The sequence below is a fragment of the Urocampus carinirostris genome, chromosome 10, assembly GCF_059441175.1.
Source record: "Urocampus carinirostris isolate Australia breed hairy pipefish chromosome 10, RoL_Ucar_1.0, whole genome shotgun sequence".
In the NCBI taxonomy this organism is placed as follows: domain Eukaryota; kingdom Metazoa; phylum Chordata; class Actinopteri; order Syngnathiformes; family Syngnathidae; genus Urocampus; species Urocampus carinirostris.
Window position 1 is genome coordinate 7900788 of NC_142358.1, and position 22837 is coordinate 7923624.

Consider the following 22837-nt stretch of genomic DNA (forward strand, 5'->3'; position numbering starts at 1 on the left):
TAAGAAAAAAAGGAAGTATAAAAGGAAAAAATGAAAAAAAGACCGGTTTGTGGTTAGCCCTTTAATCAGTATATTACCAACAATAATTTAATGCAGAAAAGGATTAATTTGAATAAGAAAATGTATTATTTTACTTATTTATATTTGCATGTATTTTTTCCTTCTACAGTGAACGTCCAAGCTACTTCATTTTTGAACTTTTTTTATAGTCAAATCAAGTCAAGTCATTTTTATTTGTATAGCCCTAAATCACGAAGAGTCTCAAAGGGCTTCACAGATTATTACACTATATTACACAGACCAGGAAGACCCCTATGACTACTGGCTGAGACTAAACAGAGCAGCTGACCTTGCCTCTGACTGCTTGAGTGAGCAGGGCAAAACATTTGACAACCCTGAAATTGAGGTTACTCGCATGTTTATTAGGAACTGCCCTTGCAAAGAACAAAGAACTGGCACTCACTTACAGATCTAAAACCATCGATAAGTGGTCAGCATGTAAAGTACTAGAGGTGCTGAATGAATACCACGCTGAGAAGAGCTACAAAGCAGCTTCCCTACAACAACCTGCGATTAGAGCGGAAATTGCCGTACACAAAGCTGAGGTGAACCATGGTCCAACCCTCATGCACGAGCCACCTCAGACTTCGAGCCCACAGTATGTCCCTCTAACGGACGTTATTAGTATGTTGGAGAAAGTTCTGATACGTGGTACCTCAAACCAGTTTCAAGAGAGAAGGTGAGCTCCAAACGGCTCTTCGGGTTGTTTTTGCTTCTTTAATCCCTACACGACCAAATATTATGTACAATTGTGCACAAAATGACTTAAAGGAAGGCGGGGAAATAGAACATAAAAGAAAAAAAATAACAAAATGAAAAAGTAGTGAAAAGCTGAGAAAAAAACAAAACAAAAGGAGAGAAAAAGAAAAAAGTAGCAGGAAAATTTCAGAAAAAAGCCAGAAGAAAAGAAAGAAGCAAATAAAGGGAAAAGGGTAATGGAGAACAAAAAAGCAAGAAAGAAGTAACAGCTGGGAAAAAATAAACACAACGAAAGTTTTTTTAAGGATTTTTTTAAAAAAGGAGAAAGAAAACAGGGAAAAAGAGGAAAAAGTTTGTGTTGCATTCAAATAATTTCCAATTATATCACATTAATCTTGTTGCCAACATTGTACTTCCACTAAAAAATGTAATTAAATACAGTTCTGTTTCGTGCAACCGACTAAATAAGTCCCCCAAAATGTTAGTATTATGCAACAAAAGATACCAGGAATAAAAGAAATGGAAATCTTGTGAAAGAATTATTGTTAAAACGAATGACGTTTGTAGGCCCTGCAACTTTTGCAATCGTACATTAGTCAATTCATTCAAAAGAGAAAAATAATTTTGCATTGCTGGTAACTCAGCAAAATGTTACGTGATGTCAAGTTTTGGATATGTTTGATAATGATTTAGTTGCCACACTTGGGGTTGCTGCTGCTTACTGTTGTTTCAAGCGGTGCTCACCGACTCTGTATGAATGCTCAGACCCGTGGAAAATTAAAGGGAACAATGGTGACCACTATTTTACCCTTTTGTATTCCGTGTTTATTAGTACCGCATTGCTGTAGACCTTTATACATTTAAAAGCTCAAGAGCTCACTCTAGTGGTGACACGCGTGTAAACATTTTATAGAGTAAAAATCATTTAACTGGATATCTTTAATTCACTGACGACAGTTTACAGTTTGATGCTTTTATTGACCAGTTTATCTTGTAGGGTGCTTGTACTACTAGCACAATTTATTTATTGTGTGAGGTTGTGGATGTTGTGAAACAGTTATTGACTTAATTTATTTAATACTCGACTGGTGCTCCTTTTTTAGGTTTCTTAGACATGCAGATGGTTGAAACTCCACACAGAAAGGCCAAAGCCAAGATTTTAACCTTCAAACCTAAACGCCACGATGCACCAAGGTGACTTTGATGTACTTTTCATTCATGCAATGCAAAGTTCATCAATATCCTCGAGTACATCGTGCAGAGTTTACGACGACTGTTTTGGACACCTGCCAGTCTCCTATTTCTTCTTGTTTTGGTTTCCTTATAAACGGGCGCATTTACGGAAAAAGCAGTTCGAAGACAGAAAAACCAAATATGGGCATGTGGCTTTTTTTTTTTTTTTTTTTTTTTTGAATGAGTAGGAAAATGTATCTGGATTCTGGACTAAATCTAAACGACCAATGCTTGAGAAGGTTATATTAATATAATCATTTGTATTTACCATATACACATTTACAATATAAGACATCCAGCACTGGACGTCTAAACGGCTGAATCTGGTCTGATTGAGACATGATTTAGTTCATTAATGGACGTCTAAAATTGGGTTGTGTTGAGAGCATCCAACTGGACAAAATTTGAATTAAAAAACGTGCAAATTTAGCTACCTAAAAGACGTCTTCAACCAGTTTTTCTTGGATCAAATGTAGCTAAAAAATAATGTTTTCCCCTCATTTTAAATGGAACAAATTTAGCCCACAAAAGTTGTCTTTTCAATTTCGAGAAAAATACTTTTGTTTTTCCAACTTTGGTTTTTCACCCAGATAAAGACATTTTTTATAGAGGTACATTTGTGTCTTTATTATACAATAAATAAAGACAATATTTTCAAACAAAAAACCTTCACATTGATTAAAAAAAACAGGTTTCAATCAAAGAAAAAAACGTGTTTGAAGGCAAAAAATTGACACTACAAAAAATGCATTTCAACACTTTTTTGAGGGATTGAAATATATTTTTTTTATGTTTGTATTATGTTTTGGGGAGGACATTTGTGTCTTTATTATTCACTCCAAAACCAAAGTTGTTTCAATCAAATTATACACTTTCAATCAAAGAAAAAAAAAATGCAAAAATGAAATAAATATATTTTTTTTATAGGTTTTTTTTTGAACGAAGTGAAAAAAGTTCTGAAGTCGGTATTTTTTCGACACAGCGCTTGTGGCTGAATCTGAGGAAACTTTGAGAAGGTTGGTAATGGAGTTTGGAAGAGTGTCTGATAGGCGTAAGTTATGTGTTAATTTTGGCAAGAGTAAGGTGATGAAGTGGGCAGCACGGCGGCGCAGTGGTCTGTGCGTGTGCGGCACAGTTCTGAGGTCGTGGGAACCTGCTGCGTGGGTTCAAATCCAGCTCCCGGCTTACTGTGCGGAGTTTGTATGTTCTCCCCGTGCTTGCGTGGGTTTCCTCCGGGCGCTCCGGTTTCCTCCCACATTCAAAAGACATGCATTTCAGGTGAATTGGCCGGTCCAAATTGTCCCTAGGTGTAACTGAGCGAGTGAGTTGTCTTTCCCCGTGTGCCCTGCAATTGGCTGGCAACCAGTTCAGGGTGTCCCCTGCCCACTGCCCGATGATTGCTGGGATGGGCTCCAGCACCCCTGCGACCCTACTGAGGACAAGCGGTGAAGCTGATGAGATGAGATGAGATGAGATGAGAAGGTGATGAAGTGTTTGTGCATTTGGGTTGGCCATGGTCATAGTGATGAAGGATTTTATACATTTGACTATAAAGGATTTTATACATTTGACAATAAATAATTCTATACGATTGAATACAAATTACACTTAATCCAAAAGATATTCACTGACTGGGCTGTAGTACAATGTTAGGGCAGGCTGGTGGAAGATGTTGTTTACAGGAATGGCAGGAACGGGATGTACTGTTGATAAGATAATCAGCACACCCAGACGCTGTTGACGCAGAAAGGCCCTGATGACGCAAAAAGGCTTGCTGTTGTTTTGAGGACCCCAGACATCGGAACGTTCGTCTATGAGATGGTAAAGCCCAGGGGGTTACCTTGGCACGCTCATGGGAGGAGCCGGCACACCATTATGCGGGGAGAAGATGGCCAATAGGAGAAAGCTAAAGGACTTCAGAAGAAGGCTTCCCACAGACTCCAATGTCGCTTCTTCGGCCGTGATCGATAGAGTTCACTTAGTACTTTTGTTGGGGAAAATAAATCTGCCCCTGTGTGCGAATGTCGACTTTCCTGTTCATTTTTCCCTCAAGAAACGAGCGCGCATAAATTGTTGGGTGAATGTAGGTTGTGTTTGGTTAATGGAGTCAGATAACTAATTCGAACATTTAGGTAAACGGCACATTTTGATAATTCTTTCCAACAACGTGATGGAGTGGGCATGGCGTTGGAAATAAGGTTGCATGGACAGGTGCTGGATGAAGTTTTAGAGGATCTACAGAGCAGAAGTAAATGGAAGGAGACCAAGAGGAAGGCTGCAATTGACGTGGATGGATGGTGTTATGAGTGCACTGGAGGAAAGAGGTCCAAATGTAGTGGAAGCTAGAGCTCTTGTTGCTGAAAGGAATTAGTGGGGAGGTGTTGTGAAAGTATAGTGGGATGTTGGTATGCGTTCTAAGGGATGGGCAGGGCCCCTGTATGATGCGGCAGGGGTAAACCAGTGAAAGCTGTCGGGCCCTGCTGTTGAACAGAAGAGTGTCTTGTGTCACCCTGACCCGAGTGACATGGCCGCTTTCTTGTGTCCCGTTTCATCTGGAGGGGCGAAAGCATGACCAACTTAGGTGCCGAGGTTCCTAAATTGTTTGGGTGTTTGTGCATTTGGGTTGGCCATGGTCCCTAAATATTTTTATGTGTGTTTTTTGCTACTTTTTTCTTTTTTAATTTTCTTTGTTTTTGTATGTGTTTGTCTTGCTGTTGGTCACCCCTCTCGAGGGATATAACCAGGGTAGATAGATTTTTTTTTCCCGATTAAATCATTTTGAAACAAATATGCGGCAGTGAGCGGGTGCTTCCACATTGGTCAGCCATGTTTGAGTGACAAGTGTCTGCACTTCTACGTCTTTCTGACTTTGAAATCACAGTTACCACCAACTGGTGGAGTTGTTGGTAAGTACATAAACCTAATAATACGATTGGTTGTCATATTATTATGTTACTCTGATATTTTAAACATACAGCTTTCTAACTTAGCTCACGTTAACTATTTTATGTGAATGTGATAGATATCTAACGCCTTCACATTGTCTGGCAAGCATGCAGGGTGAGCTAACAGTCATAGAGTTGTATAGTCTCGTTGTTACACAGTATGACTTATGGTTACGCTAACTAGTGTAACTAGTGCATCCATACACTCGTGTAACTGCTAAGAATAAAAATTATTAATGATTAATAATGATTTATTTTTTATAGTCGCATAAGTTTTAAGTAGCTGAAATTAAGTTATTTTATTTATGGTTACCGAAAAGGACCTCAGATTCAGACATTAGTTCTCATTTTTATGTGTCTGGTGTGTTGTAGGTCAGAGTACGATAATAACATGACACCAATTGTATTAATAGATTACTTCAATCAAAGAATACATTTTCAATCCAAAAAAAAAGTGTTCAAGAGCAATGTTTTGAGTGTTAAATATTTGTTTTGCCATCAAACACTTATTTTTATTGACCTGGAAGTTTTTTTGTTTGAAAATATCTTGTTTGATTGAAACAACTTTTTTTTATTGAATAATAAAGACACAAATCCACCTCCATAGTTTAGCTGAGTAGGAAACTAATACAAAACAATAATTGATCAACACACTAACCAATTATTTGGCATTAAATTATTCAATCGAATGAATATGTTTCCAGTTTTTCCTGAAATTACTGAACTTTGTTTTAAAATTTGAACAAAAACGTTTAGAATTGTAGCATAATGCTTTCCACTGTTAAAGAAAGAACAGGTCTTTATTGTCCCTCAAATTATTAAGATAATTTTAGATTAGCAGTGTTTCTCCAAAACCTTTAATAAATAATATGTCTATTTGCTTGGTTCCCTGAAGAATTTCCTGGAATCAATAACCAAGATGTGGGTCATGTGATACCAAGAATATCCGCCAGAAGGCAGTAGTTCACTACATCTCCTTTTCACGGCCCGCCATCCCCAAATGTACTGTACTTGTATACATATTTTTAAAAAATAAAAGGTAGAAAATAATATTAAATGATAACAATTTCTTGAGAATCTTGTTGACTCATTAAAAAAAGATAAAAACAGTGAGGCTTTGGCGTGACATGATTGTGGTTTAGAAAAAAGGAAATCCAAAGTAGCACTGTGAGTATTCTCCTTATTCAATGGACACTTTTGTCCTCTTTCTGACATGGAAAACGAGACCATTTGTTTTTCCCGGAAATAAAGACCACATAAGACAAACGACGTTACGCTTTCCTCCATGAAACTGGAGTCGATTAAACTGGTGAGTGTCACATGTTGGCCCATTTTCAATCCAGGTCAGCCATTAGCCTTCACTGTTCCACTTTAGGAAGGTGACATCATTAAAAACGAACATCTCTGTGATTCAGACAGCAACTAAATTGGATTGAAACCTGGATTGTGTTTCTACGTAATACAATAACTGCGCTAAAAAGCTTTTGTTAAGGTAACGCCGGCTTATCAGGGGGTAGACCCCTGGGATATGATTTTAATCCGTTCTGAGATGCAAAATTGTCGACCGCTTTGCCTAAGTCGAATGATCGTAAGTAGGGGAGCGTCTGTATTGATAATCGCAAGATTTCTTTCCAGGGTTCTCATATTGTTATCTCTCCCTTTAGCATCACTGCAAGATTTGGACCAATAGAAAACATATACAGTAAGAAAAATAAAGCATTGTATTGGCAATGCACAAAGTATCTACAAAACCAATGAGATTCTGATTTGAATGAAGAAAGAGAAAGGCATTGTGGAAGGTAGTTCAGCCGATAGCATATCACCTTCTCCCTGATTCTGTCACGCAAACCATTGGTCGATTAGCATCTTGGAGATGTAATTTGTCATATGCATGCACACCAGAAATTTTAAAGTTTTTTGGGGTTTGTGAAATAATTTGTTGCTGATGACATATATTGGGGGAAATGCCATAAAGAGGGTAAATAAAACACCCTGTTTCACACTGTAAAGTGAAAATATCATAAGGCGGCGTCACCATATGCCAAGCGTCTACTGTATTCTAAAAATGTGTGATGTTGCTGAGTATCCTTGCAGTCTTCCAATCAGCAAAATGATAACTGTATTTTTTCCCAGTATGTAGGTGACAGTATACTGCTTTTTCATAATTATCATCAGTTCGCAACAGAAAACATTTTTTTTTATATCCATATGTATTTTTTTCATATTCTTTTCAACAAAAAAAGCTAAGTGGAGTTGTTTTTTTGTTCTCAATTACCTCTTATTCCTCTCGTCTTGTTTACTGTAATGCACTACTCTCCAGTCTCCCAAAGTCCAAAATCAAGAGCCTTCAGCTAGTACAATTTTTTTTAGCTAACTTGCATTGGCTCCTTGTTATCCTAAGATGTGATTTTGAGGTCCTGTTGGTAGAAAACAAAATAATGCATGGACTTGCTCCCTCATATCTTTCAGATTTAATTTAGCCCTATGTTCCAGTCCCAAGTGATCCTAAGAGCCAAGAAGAGATCCGCAGGTTCGAGAACGTTCTCCATCCAGGCCCCGGTGCTGTAGAATGCTCTTCCCCCTGATATTCGATCTCGAACCTCAGTGGAAATGTTTAAATCTAAGCTTAAAAGACACTTCTATTCTACAGCCTATGAATAACCTATATTTTATGTTGACAATATCAGGGGATGGTGTCATAATAGTCTATAATAATAGTTTGCAATAGTCTTTGATCTGTGCAGCCATTTGAGACTCTTTGTGATTAAGGGCTATACAAATACACATAACTTGACTTGACTTGTTATAGTTAATGGATCAAGTTTTTTTATTTCCTAAAATAGACCCATTCAGAAAATACACACACACATGTGCTGCAAGCATATTTATATCTGACCTGGTGATATTACCAATGTCTGGATTTTATTTTGGAGGGGTTGCTAAATCTTCAATAATCAGGCATGTTTTACCTTTAAAACCTTTTATCCAGATCCGTATCGCTACCCCGGTGTCAAATAATTAACCTAAATGACACTCCTGCAGCTCCCCTATTAGTGCCATTGCACCTCTTCGCCTCTTTCATTTCCTATCTCGGCTGGGTCGGAGGTCTCACTCCGTGACATCGGCGTTCTTTCCTTGTCTGGTTTCACCTCTGCAAATCGGATTAGAGAAGGGTCGTTTTGAATGATTCGACTCGCCGCCCTTGATTTTTGTTTTTTGTGCTTAGCTGGTCAAGATGGGGCTGGTTTAAATTGAATTCCGGCACAATACGGGAGCTGGTTCTACGTAATACCTGCGTCAGACTTTTAAAATTATAAATTGTATTCATTTTTTTAAAGAAATAAATGCTCTAATTGGAAGAAATAACGACCAAAACAGGGTCATAAATGGATCATTCCACCTCTTTGATAAATTTGGAACGGGTTTAATTTGAATTCCCATACTTACAGGAGCCTTGTTCCATGTAAAATCCTTGTCAAACTTAAAAAAATATATACATTTTGATTCTTTAAAGATATAATTAAACACACTAGGTAAAACATAAATGACGCAAATAGGTTCAAGTATGGACCAATCTACCTCTCGGATCAATTTGAATGAATTTTATTTTGCCCCAAATTACCATTTTTTTAATTGGATTCAATTGCTAAACAAAAAACAAAGTTAATGGGTGGTTTAAAATAAAATGGCCAGGTTATTTTGGCTTGTTTTAAACTAAATTACCGTGTTTTAAGATTTTAAACTAAGTCACTCAGTGGAATCAACACAAATAGCTCCCAACTATGTTGGTTTAAAAAAAGAACTATTTTGGGGGTCGGGATTATGGTCAAATTGAGAAACTAACACAAGTATAAGAACATGAACCAAATTGGGTTATTTTTTACTTAATTGTTTTTAAAATGTAGGCATGTGATTTTAATGATACTAATATACTGTGAAATTACTTTAAAATCGAGGCCTCTTTACATACAACCGAAAAGCTTATGCTATCTTGAGGTGCCTCTATGTACCCACTTGGGATAAGGTCAATTTTTTTGTTCCCCGATTTTGTCCAGGCTCTCAGGTGGAGAGTGGATTTTATATGCAATCGAGATAGAAAGTCATCAAAACAGCCCAGAAAATCATTGCCTGCTCTCTAACCAGTCTATGAGACATTGCCAGCTCACACTACCCTGCCAATATTTGCCCGTTTATCCTATCATTACTTTCATCCATCCATCCATTATCTGCACTGCTTATCGTCAGTAGGGTCACGGGGGTGTTGGAGCCCATCCCAGCTGTCCTCGGGCAGTGCGCAGGGGACACCCTGAATTGGTTGCCACCCAGTCGCAGGGCACACAGGGACAGACAATTCGCTGGCTCATTCACACCTAGGGACAATTTGGACCGGCCAATTAACCTGACATGCATGTTTTTGGGAATGTGGGAGAAAACCGGAGTGCCCGGGGGAAAACCCACGCTAGCACGGGGAGAACATGCAAACTCCACACAGGACATTTCTATCTCATGACCTCAGAACTGTGCCGCACACTTGCTAACCACTGCGCCGCCGTGCTGCCCACATTACTTTCTATCGTAATATTTTCTTGTTTTACGAGACTTTTGTCCTGTAGTGCCACGTCTAATCTCATAAACAGTGCTCACTGCTTGAAGACAATTCTATTTCTAGTACCTTCTTTAATATGGGCAACTTTTTGCAATGCGTTGAGTTTAAGTACGTGCAAACTGTGTGGAAAGGAGAAAGAAACATCTTTAAATAGAGAGCGTCTCTTGCAAAGCCAGCAATGTCCAGTGAGTGTGCAATTAATAATTAAAGTGTCTTTAATACCAGATGGAGACCTCTATCTCAAGAAGCTAGCATCAACAAAACAGATACAGCCAATTGGATGGTGTTTGAATTTTTATCATCAATAATATTCCGTTTTGTACACTCAGTCTTTGTGGACTTATCGTGTGTGTGTATATCATTATATTATTTTTCTTAATTGTTGAATCTTATTGTTGCCTATAGGTCTTGCCTGTCCTAAACTTTTTGTGTTTTCAAAGATCCGTCCTACACACGACGCATCCTGGACATGATGGATAAAAGCATCAGATCCAGTTCTCATAAATTCAAAGCTCCAGCATTGTGATGCTATTTGTCGGCAGGAACAGTAGGATGCTCGCAGCATTTTGAACAATATTTTTGGGGAGTCGAAACTTACAACTGAGACTGATGACGTGGCTATGAATTTTTATTTTGATCGACAGACGTTTCGGACTTACCCCGAACAAACTTGAGTAATTTTGTTTTCCGCTTCCGTGATGCATCACGTCTCTGGAGATTGTGCAGACGCACAAACGTGCTGCCGATCTTGCCAAGAGTCGATAAAACATGGCAGCAGCGGTACAAGAGGTCTCTAATCCAATCCGGCGGTCTCACTCTTGGGTGTGCACTTCTACAATCTTTCAACACTAACACTGTGGTAAGGAAGGTCCAGCAGTGACTCCACTTCCTGAAAGTTCTCAGTAAAAACAAATTGGAAGAGAAGCTCCTCGTGTCCTTCTACAGAGCCACAGTGAAGAGCATACAGGCATACGGCACAACACTGGTAAAATGGTAAAACTGCTGCAACAAAAACCTGTGTTATTAAAAATCATCGGCTGGTTTCTGCCCAGTCTCTCTCCCCTTCTGGAGTGGTGGAGTTTGCTATGATACCTGAGGACCCAGAGAAAGTGACAATGAACAGCAGTTAACAGTAAAATTCAGACTATTAGCCGCGACTTTCAACATTACGGCATGTGCAACGATCTAGCCAATTCATGCATTTTTTGTAATGGCTGCTATGGGCGGCCGAGCAGTAAAGGTAAGGGTGAGACACATGGTATATATGTGTCGAAAAAGGCACAAGTTTAATAAAACTTTGTGCTTTGTGCATGAATAAAACTAGCATGAACCAGTGTCAATTGAAATGGGAGCGATAACTACCTATTGGGAACGATTTTACGAGTCTGTTTATTTGTAAATTGAAACAATGTGGCCAAACAAACCGATTACAAGAAGCAACATCCAACGAACCATAAATGTTAAAGGCAGATTCCTTTACTGTTCATCTGTCGGCATTAGTGTGTGTTTTGGAGTAAATATTTCACACAGTTGGATTCTATGGATTGTCCATGATTTAACGACGCCAATTTCGTGCACATTCAATTAAGTTGAAGACCGCCCAGGGCAATGTTCCCTCTAAGCTGCGTGTGTGTGCAATTACGCACTACCCAGAGCTTTTCCGCGCACAAGAAAATCTAGCCAGCTCACAAAAATCAGGGCTCGAAATTGCTAATTAAGAAGCGAATTAAGTCAAAGTTACAGTGCATGAAGGTAAAAATACAAGGGTTCCCCTGACGTTGTGTTCTAAATGCGGTATTTGGAAGTCAAGGTCGAAGTAGAACGAAGTTGAGTAAAGTCAGCAGAGTTTTTCGAGAACCAGCTTCTTCGGCGCTTCTCACTAAAAAGAACCGGCTTTTTCAGGTCCCAAACGGCTCTTCAGCTTGTTTTTGCTTCTTTAATCCCTATACGACCAAATATTATGTAAAATTGTGCACAAAATGACACAAAGGAATGGGGGAATAGAACAAAAAAGAAAAATATACCAAAATGAAAAAGTAGAGAAAAGCTGAGAAAAAAAGAAACAAAAGGAAGAGAAAAAAGAACGAAAATTTCAGAAACAAAGCCAGAAAAAAAGGAAAGAAACAAAGGCAAAAAAGTAAATAGAGAAAAGTAACAGCTAGGAAAAAAAAAAACACAATGAGATTTTTTTAAAGGAATTAAAAGAAATAGAAAAAAAAAACAGGGAAAAAGAAGAAAAAGTTTGTGTTGCATTCAAATAATTTCCAATTATACCAAGTCAATCTTGTTGCCAACATTGTACTTCCGTTAAAAACTGTGATTAAATACAGATGTGTATCGTGCAACCGACTAAATAAGCCCCCCAAAATGTTAGTATTATGCGACAAAAGATACCAGGGAAAAAAAAATGGAAATCTTGTGAAAGAATTGTTGTAAAAACAAATGACGTTTGTAGGCCGTACAACCTTTGCAATAGTATATTAGTCAATTCATTCAAAATTGAAAAATAATTTTGCCGGAAACTCAGCAAAATGTAACTTGATGTCAAGTTTTGGACATGTTTGATAATGATTTAGTTGCCACACTTGGGATTGCTGTTGCTCACTGTTGTTTCAAGCGTTGCTCACCGACTTTGTGTGAACGCTTAGACCCGTGGAAAATTAGAGGGAACGTTGGCCAAGGGGACGTTATGGTGAGTCACTTCGGCTTTCTAGTTTTCGGGTAACTTGTTTCAGAAGGATGTTTTTTTGTTGAGTATATTTTGAAAGGGTCTTATCATATCTTGAATCCATAGAGTTTAAGCTTTCCAATGATTTGTGGTAGTTCAGTGACTAGTGATACCATACAGACACGTATTAGTTTATCAAAAGTCCTGCGGCCCACCTGCGGGCCGTTGGAACGTTAAGGGGTTAAGGTACCGTATATTATCAAAACTCCTTCTGTCCACCGTTCGTCTTTGTAAATATCTCATGTTTCAATGTGGGCACATGCGGTTGGCTTATAGTCAGGTGCGTACAAAATGTTTTTTCCTTTAAAAATGTACTCGGTGCGGCATTTACTCACCTGGTTCCTGTAACCATCAAGGGAGAATGTGTAGAATTTGTCCAGACCTACAAATACCTGGGTGTGCAGCTGGACAACAAACTGGACTGGACTGCCAACACAGAAGCTCTATGTAGGAAAGGGCAAAGCCGACTTTACTTCCTCAGAAGGCTGGCCTCCTTCAACATCAGCAAAAAGCTCCTGAAAATATTCTATGAGACAGTAGTGACAAGCGCCCTCTTCTATGCGACAGCGTGTTGGGGAGGCAGCGTCAAGAAGAAGGATGCCTCTCGTCTCAATAAACTGGCTAGGAAAGCGAGCTCTGTTGTAGGCAAAGAGCTGGACAGCCTAACAATAGTAGCTGAGAGACGAGCACTGAAAAAGCTGAGGTCAATCATGGACAATCCATCGCATCCACTACACAGCATTATCTCCAGACAGAAGAGCAGTTTCAGCGACAGACTGCTGTCACTGTCTTGTACTACGGACAGACTGAAGAGATCTTTTCTTCCTCATGCCATGAGGCTCTTTAACTCCACCCGGCAGAGTAAAGGCCCACATTAAACCACACCACCTACATTGGATATTACCGAATCTTACTGCAATATGTATTCTGTGTAGCACTATTTAGTTACTCTATATAACACGCTACAGTGGGCATTTGCACGTCACACTGGGTATTTGTATATTGTATTCTTTTGGCTTTATTATTGTACTGTTCTCAGCTCAGGGATGCTGCTGGAAATGTGAATTTCCCTTCGGGGATGAATAAAGTATCTATCTATCTATCTATCTATCTATCTATCTATCTATCTATCTATCTATCTATCTATCTATCTATCTATCTATCTATCTATCTATCTATCTATCTATCTATCTATCTATCTATCTATCTATCTATCTATCTATCTATCTATCTATCTATCTATCTATCTATCTATCTATCTATCTATCTATTTATTCAGGTGCGCCTTATAGTCCGTATTTTATGGTATTTGAACTTCACAGTAAACATTATTCAACTTTAGTCATCAACACAGCCCAGAAAGTCATCAGCTGCTCTCTGTCCAGTCTTGAAAACATTGCCAACTTAAAATACTGCAACAGAACCAACAACATTGTAAAGGATTTGTCTAGCCCCGACCACCACGTTTTTGACCTGCGGCTATGTAGCAGATGCTCTTAAAACAAGGAAAAACACCCACAGTTTCACACCTAGGGCCATAACTACCCTAAACAAGTGCAATAGACCGTGGGAAAATGGAATAAAAATGTATTTTTTTCTGCCAATGTATAGAAAATTTGTCTTTTAAATGGCAGTCTGCTGTTGGCCTATGTCATTTAAATTGCTGGTCTGTTATTGGTTGGCGTTACAGCATTATAAAAATGCCAATATGCTATTGGCTAAAATATAGCCCCAAAGTGTTATATTTGCTCACTAGATGGCACTGTGTTGCATTGTACGAGTGAAGGCCAATGATACATGGCACAGTGTGGCAGCAGGATGCCAGAAGAACATTGCGCTGACCTAAGAAGGGATTCAACGGTGAAAAAGAAATACAAATTTCTTGACCTGTTTATTTATTTTTAAATAAACGATGGTATGATAGTTTATGTATTTTTTCCTGGTATTCAAAGTTTTTTCATACTAGATGAAGTTTTTTTTTGTAGCACTGGGAAGCACTGAATATAAAACACTGTCGCTTTGAAAGTTAGAAGGTAATTAATGTATCATCGTCTTAGTAGCATGACAATACTCACAAGTGGAAATTTTATAATCAGTTTCATATTTAACTGGCTGTCGCTTCTCCCCCCTTCTGCATGCACCAGCTTCTCTGCTCAACCAGTTCAAGAGTGATTAGGTGAGGGAAAATAACATTTCATATTCCCTTTACCTATAAATCTATTTATAATGTTCTTTAATTATATTCACGTGTATTTCACATCACTAGTATTTGTTTCAATGTTTATATGTAGGGTACCGGGGCGTTTGGAATGTATTAGCCACCATAGGTTTTATATCCCCCACGATACAGCAATTATACTTTGTGTTTTCCCACTCGAGAATAGATTAATGTCAAATCGTGGGTGTCTTTTTTTTACCTCGAAAGCTTGTGCATAATTTTCTGCCAGTAAACCAAAGGTCTTCTCATGTCTCTTTTTCACCAAGATTTAAGATACAATATCAATAAGTGTAAAAGTGTTTACTCGAAGCAACGCGAGGTGAAAGCACTTCAATTAAAGGCCTAGATGATGTCATGCGGCGGGAGCAAGATTACATAAAAGCGACAAAAGACATCTGAATTACTCATCTGGAGCTTAATCATTAAACGAAGACGAGAGACGAGCAAAGCAAAGAATTGACTTCCATTGACAGCTTTCATCTCCAATTATTAGCCACTGGCCGACAATTGCTTCTGTGCTGTGTTTTTTTTCCCCTCTTGTTATTCCTCTCTCGCTCTTTCCCTCCATCAGACACAAACAGCTATAACACAATATTGACTCAGGACGGGAGGCGCTTAAGCCATTTTTTCCTTTTTTTTTCATAGCAGTGACTCACACTGAGCAACAGCTGAGAAATGGAAACCGTCGGGCAGCCGGTGGCCATGAAAACCGAAAAGCCTGCCATGGCCTGGCCTGGTTGTAACTGGTAGGTCACATGGCTTTTGCATTACGACATGGGGTGAAACGCATATTTTCGAAATGAATCCTCCAAAGTCACTCCAAAGTTTAATTTAAAACTTCATTCAGTTTGTTAATACATCACTTGACTCTTTTATTTGCCATATGGAATCTCATGAGAGCCATATTACATATGATTCACTAAATTGCGTATACCGAACTTTTTGGAGTCACGGGCCGCATTGTGTTATAAAATTTGGCAAGGCCTGGAAACCAGTCCAATTTTCTCATTCTCATGAATGAATGAATTATTTAGGCAGATATTTCCGAGTTATATATTTTTTTATATTTGTCTTTAAACAGATTAGGTTTTGCCATTGAAACACTCAGAATTAAAGCTGTTTTCAAGCACTAAATTGGATATTTAGTTTTGCAGTATTGTTGCAGTATATTTGCAATATTTCTGTAATGTTACTGTAGTAGTATTTTTGTTGTATTACCGTTGTTGCATTTTTGTATTATTTCCATGTATTCCGGTAGTATTATTTTTGTAGTATTTCTGTAGTAGTATTTTGTACTACAGTAGTACAACTATTTTAGGCAAATTCATATACAGGGTTGGGTAGGGTTACTTTAACTGGATTACTTTCAATTACTTTTGGATTACTCCAATACCAAATATACTAATAAAAGACAAAATAAACTAAATATGAATAAAATTATGACTCACAACACGTGGTAAGCTTTCTCTCCTGCCTTTGATCTCCGGCAAAACTAACATAAAATGCGACAGAAACAAAATGAAAATAAATAAAACAGCTTGCCAACATAAGTTTTGCCATTCCATGTATTCCGTTACTCCCCAAGCCTGCACGAAATTTAGTAATTTTATTCATATTTAGTTTCTTTTGTCTTTCATTAGCATATTTGGTATAGGAGTAATCCAAAAGTAATTGAAAGTAATTCAGTTAAAGTAACCCTACCCAAACCTGTTCATATACTAGGTCCCTGTCAGATAATTAAGTTTTTTTTTTATTTGTGATCTATATCCATATATACACACACACACATCCACATATATATATATATATACATATATATATACATATATACACATATACGGTATATACACACATATATATATATGTATATATAGATATATACAGTATAATTGTCATGTTATTTTTAACACTTTTGTTTGGCAAGCAAGATTAAAAAGCCTCACGGGGTGCATGTGGCATGCAAGCCGTAGGTTGCCCACCCCTGGTTGTAGACCGTGTATATGTAATGTTTTAAATCGTCTTTTTGGACTACCTCATGTTCTATTTCGGGCAGAAAGAGGGTAGGTCATCATAATAAAGGATAAGCAGTTCCTTTGAACGTTTTATTTACAGAATATTCTGAGCAATAATGAATCAAAGAAATTGGCTGTAGACCAGGGGGTTAAAAGTCAAGTAGAGGGAGTGCCAAAAAAAATACTTCAAAACAACTGTTGGACGGATTAAACAGTGTTTAAACCACTCTTGTAGCTTGGTGAACCTATTTGAAGCTACTGAAAACCTAACAAATATAGGACTCTGGATGAGAGACGCTCAAGCCATTTCTGTTTTTTTTTTTTTAGCAATGACTCACATTGAGCAACAACTAAAAAATAGAAGCCACTGGGCGGCCGGCGGGCTAAAAACCTAGTGTGGAAAGGAAGTGTGCTAAGTCCTCGTATGGTTGGAGTTGGAAGGGAACACGGCTTTCATGCTACAATGTATAGCTAAAGGGATATTTTTTTAAATGATCCTCCCTGAGCTCACTGATTCGTTAGAAAATTGATGCTGATTCAGTTTCCTAAAACATCACTTGACCCTTTTGGGTTCTGCATGCAGTCTGAAAGGTTTCATATTAGAAACACTTCACTAGATGGCTTAGAGCCGAGGTTGGAAACCCAAAATGTTGAACGAGCCATAATAAACCAAAAACAAATATGTCTGGAGTACCCCCCCAAAAAATAATAGCCTTATGAAAACCTAGTTTTAACCTAAAATGACAAAAGTTATTTGGTATTTACCGTAATACTTATTCTAAATATTGGTAAAACATAGAAAAATAAAGACTGTTTCATCCAAAAAAAAACTATAATGTTTAGATATATTTATGTATATTTCTCTTCCTCATCTTATTCCATTTTCAAACATTCATGAAAATGTTTTAGGAAGCCGCCAGGGCAGCACAGGTCGCTGATCTCGACTTCAGCTGGTTAGGTGGAGTAGGAGGTAAGATGCAGAAGAGGGAGGAGACTCCACCGGCTGATTAAAAATGAAACTGATTTTAAAATTTCAATTGCGAAGGAAACCATGCCCTCAAATATTTCCTTGCTGCAATCGCATTGCCATTTTTACTAATATTCAATTTTGTTTGATTGGTCATGGCCATGCAACAGAAAGGGTAATAATTTGTGTGTCATAATTTGTTCTTAATATTCACTAGATTTGATTCCCTAGTTATCATACTTTTGCTTCTCCCTTTAGAATCGCTGCAAGACCGAAAATATTTTGGAATTGCTGTGTCAGTGATTCAGCTCGTAGGAATCACCTTTAAAGTTCATTGAGTCTTGGTAAATGGAAAATTGGTTTCAATTCGATGCATCTTGGGAAATGTAGTCACCTCAATACAAGCAGGGCTCTTTTATACCCCCTCAGTGGGAGGTTGACATAAAGGGATTGGATATTCTGCGCTAATGCTATTAGCTGCGCAACCTGGGATTACGTCTGGAAACGAGAAAGGGCGCGGCATAAAAAAAAATACTCGAGGATTTGCATGTTTAATAGAAGCAACGCGAAGGATTTAACGAGGTTATATCCGAGGCAAGTAGCGCAAACCCTCTAAGTCAATAGCTGCGCTGCAAAGTGTTGTGTGAGCTCTTTTTGAAATTCCATTTAGCCGTTACAGTCCACCTGGGATCCCAGTTAATTAAGACGGCCCGACCCTCTTGGAAACAACTTATTTTTAGCTAAAAGGGCAAAAAATGTCCCCGTTGCTCATTTGAGGGGCGGAAACAGATAACCACCACCAGGAGATAGGAGTCACTCCTTCAAAGCACGGAAAACATGAAAGAAGACTTGAATGGTTGTGCGCCATTAGAGTAAAACCTGTGTAGAGGTGTGTTTTTGGATGGCATTTCCTTTTTTTGGCAGTGTCATTCACCACTAAAGTGACTTACCTGATTGCTTCATTGTGATTCTGGCCGAACTTGTTTACACGGAGAGAGCAGAATGTCTTTCTTGGAAAAATGCAGAGTAAGCAAAAGCAAAACTGCTGAGTTTTATTGGGGGGTAGTTTTCACATCTGAGGTAACCTACTTGACTACCTGTGAATGATGGTGTTGAGAGTAGAGTGAAATGTCTTTCTATAAAAAAAAGCTGAGTCAGCAAAACCAGAAGTAACGAGTTCACTTTTAGCTGGCTTTTTTTTCACACATAGGTCAAACTTTCTAACTGTATGCAAGACATTATGTTGAAATAGAATGTTGTTATGGCCTGCAAGAAGGATGGGTGTATTCCTGAAAAAAACTGCTGAATCAGCAAAACCAAAGTGCTAAGCCAGTTTTGGGGGCATTTTTACCTCTAGAGCTTGCTCAATTGCAGGTGAATCCATTCACATGGGTCATTATCAAGCTCCCACACAGCTTTCTAACAAGCTTTAAATATGCATCACCTGAGTTGGGGAAGAAAAAACTTCCAAAACATGCAGGACATGCGGCTCTTTAGGACCAGGATGGCCACCCCTGCTCTGGAGTGACTTATCTGATTGCTTGGAAAATATTTTAATCTTTGCCAATCGTGTTCTAGCCTGAGAGAGTAGAGTGTCTTTCTGGGAAAGATGCTGTGTCAGCATGACCAAAAATGCGAAGTCAGTTATTTTTGGCAGCTATCACATCTGGGATAAACCACTTGAATGCCTTGAAAAAGATCGTGATTATATTCAATGTCGTTCTGTCCTGGGCTCTTCTCCTGGGAGGATGGAATGTCTTTCGAGCAAAAAATGTCGAGTCAACAAAACCGAAAATGCTGAGTAATCTTTTTTGGTCATTCACATCAAAGGTAACCTACCGACTGCATGTGGAATATGGTCATATTTAAAGTCCTTCCCAGTTTTTTGGGTGAACAGATGCATACACAAACAAAAAAAACAAAAAATGCTGAGTCAACAGGTCAGCTTTTTGGGGTATTTTTCTCATCTAGGGTAACCTACCTGTCTGGCAGTGAAAGATGTAGGTCATATCTAAACTCCTTCCACTTTTTTGGAGTTGACAGACACACAAAAAACAGACAAACAAACAGATATGTATGATTGGATCCCAAACAAAAACACTTATCACCATTCTTGCTTTGCTTGCCAGAGACGGTAACCAAATCGATTCCCGCACACTTCAATTGATTTTACTCACGTTCACAGCGTACAAATCGAGCCGGGTTTGGAAATCAACTGAACGAGAATACAAAAAACGTGCTAATGAGAGAGAGAAGGAGTTGCGTGATTATCCGTTTTTAATTTCTGTTTTATTTTTCTGGAGCTGCCGATTTATTGTAAGCCACAACAATAGGAAACGTTTCTATTTTCCAGGGGAGACGGTCAGAGAATCCTTGCTTGTCCCCCAGGGCGCCGACTCAGCAAATTGTTGGGTTATAAATCTTACCAATCCGTGGTGTATTCAAGTGGGGAGCTTTTCAAGGTGAATCTTAATTCATTTTCTTTTTGCTTTGTCTATGCCAATTACTGATTTAAGTGCAGAAAAATAATAGTTACAGTACAGTATATGCCTGGAATACGACTACCCCGCCGTTTCCACTTTAAGGTGTGGAATAAGATGTTTTTGGGCTACTGTTTACAGCATATTCCTCACTGCATAGCATCAATCACTTAGTTTGACTTACTGCAGTGTTAATGAGTTTCATAACCAAGATGCCTAACAACTAATAGTGGACGTTATATAAATTGCTGGTCTGCTATTTTGCACGGCATCATGAAAAAGACGACATGTTATTGGCTGAACTACCTCCCACAATGTCTCTTCATTTAGTTCAGATTACTGTGTGCTTTGTAAGGAGATACAACACTGTGAGTTTTTCGTACTGTATTTATTTATTCGGGGTCCCAAGGCTTGCAGTGATGCTAAAGCAGTAAGTAAAAACATGATACCCGGGGAAACGAAACTTGTGATTATCAAGAAATGTAAAGATGTCAGACAAATCATTACCTTTGGTACGGAATATAAGCATAACCAATCATCAATATAGACTATTATTTAATAACATGTTTTTGGGCCTCTCCTTACAGAGTTTTTCTCAACAACAAAAATTATACGTGCCCAAAAATTCAAAAATTCTGAGTGCTTATGACAAGTTATGTCTCCAAGACGTCTGGCCATTAGTCGACATTGTATAAAATGTCCATATGGTATTGACAGAATTATCTCCCATAATGCCTTTCTTTTTGTTTAGCTCAAATTTTCATTTGCGTCTTAAAGACTTTGCATGTCGGCAATAAAATACAATATTGTTGTTTTATAATTTTAGCTACGCTTCCTACAGCTTGCAGTGATGCAAAAGGGAGAAGCAAAAACGTTATAAACATGAAAACAAAGCTTGTAGTTGGCGTTCATGCTAACAGCTGCTATTTTCATTTCCTATCACAAATTTGGTTGACATTCTCACAACTTCAGAGCTTCTATCTTGACTATCCTGATTAAACGTTTTCACTGTCCAATACCTTCTGAAGTAGGAAGTGCTGTTTTTTTCTCATGGCAGACAATTCTGCCCATTTTTATTGTTTTAATCTTTTTTTATTTTATCTCGATAGTAAGGTTAAAAAATATATGTTCAAAATGAGAAAACAATCTGATCATTCCTCTCATTTTAAATGTTAGATATCATGTCTTGGTAAAAAGTAACAGTTAAATTACCTGGATTTTTTTAATAGTTTAAAATATAAAAAAGTAGGTATCCAAATTGTTAAAAGGATCAACCATCTTGCATACATTTTTAAATTTATAATTTAAAGACTGTTTTAAACATTTAAAAATAGGCAAGTTGTTCTGTGTAATCTAATGTTTTTAGTAAAAATGAGAAAATGAGTAGTTCAATAGGCAATAATCACGAGAATATCAAGAACATTAGCAAAAAAAAAAAATGCAAGAAAAAAGTCTGTATTGCAAATTTAGAAGATTGATGGTATATGATGTAGCTCATTCTAAGAAATAGTTTTTCCCCAACTATCTAATGATAATAAAAGATACTTAAAGTAACAAGGATTTGAGATGAAGTTAATACAAACAAATTTAGCCTTATCAGCAGTGGTTAGCTATAATTCCGAAGGCCTTGCTGACAATTTTGTAGCATATCCAAAACCTTGATATGATTACACTTGAAATAAGCTAAATGCCTTACCCGTGAGGTGACTTTTGCCATGCGACTGGCTGGAGATTTACGCTGCAATGTTAACCAAATAATTTCCAAGGTACAACTCCTAGCATAAAAGTATGGAACCACCAGTCTTAGGCAAGCCCTCACTCAAACATTTTATTCTGTGGAAAAAACTCAGATCACAAACATGAAACAATCGTAAGGTCTTTTCAAAGTGCAACATATTGGCATTCAGAAAGACTGAAACAAATCAAGAAAAAATATTGCAACGGTCAGTAAATATTTAGAGAGCAAGTGCAGGGAAATAAATATATAAAGTTTAAAATATCCAATAAAGTGTGTTCCACTTCATGATTGTGTCCCACTTATTGTTGATTCTTCACAAGAAATTACAGTTTTATATGTTAATGTTTGAAGTCTGAAATGTGGCAAAAGGTCACAAAGTTCAAGGGGGCTAAATAGTTTTGCAAACCACTGTATATAAAGAGGGCCGATATAGCAGATTTGGGGATAAATTCAGTCAAATTTGATGTGTTTGTGTTGGCGTTACTGTATATTGTGGCCAGTATCGATATTCAATACCATCAATATTGGCGTTATGTTGAAAAAAAAGCTAGGCGAGACCACTTCCAGCTCATCATTTACAAACCAGGAAAGATTCCAGAGAAACCCGTCGGATGCACAACAAGAAATTCCAAAGAATGCTTCAAAAATGTATCGGCATGCTCCCGATCGATTTCACGCCTGTGCTAGGGATTTCCCTTTGGTGAGCATCTGGCGTTGCATTCTTTATGTGCATTATGAGACAAGCGCATGTTTTTAGCATTCAGGGGAAGTCGGCAGGAGTTTTTGCAGTGAAGGGAGAAGAAAAGATGTTGTATTGCTTGATGTTTTCTTCCAGAAAAGGCGGCCTTGAGGACTGAAAACGGGAAATCGTAACTTTATTTTGCCTGAAGGCTGCTGCCAGGGTTTTGTTGTCCTGTACTAAAAAACAAAACTGTTTCCCAGTTTGTGTGATTCATTTCAGAGACAAACAAACATTCATCACAAACCTCCATTGGAGCTTTGATGTAGTTCAAATTTCAAGGTGAAGCACGATAATTATCAGGTTGACGGTTACAGGACCAATAATGACCAAATATGAAATCACAGTTATTAACCTATAAGCCACCATCAATTAAAGTAGTAGCACAACTCGGTTGCCACTCGTATCGATG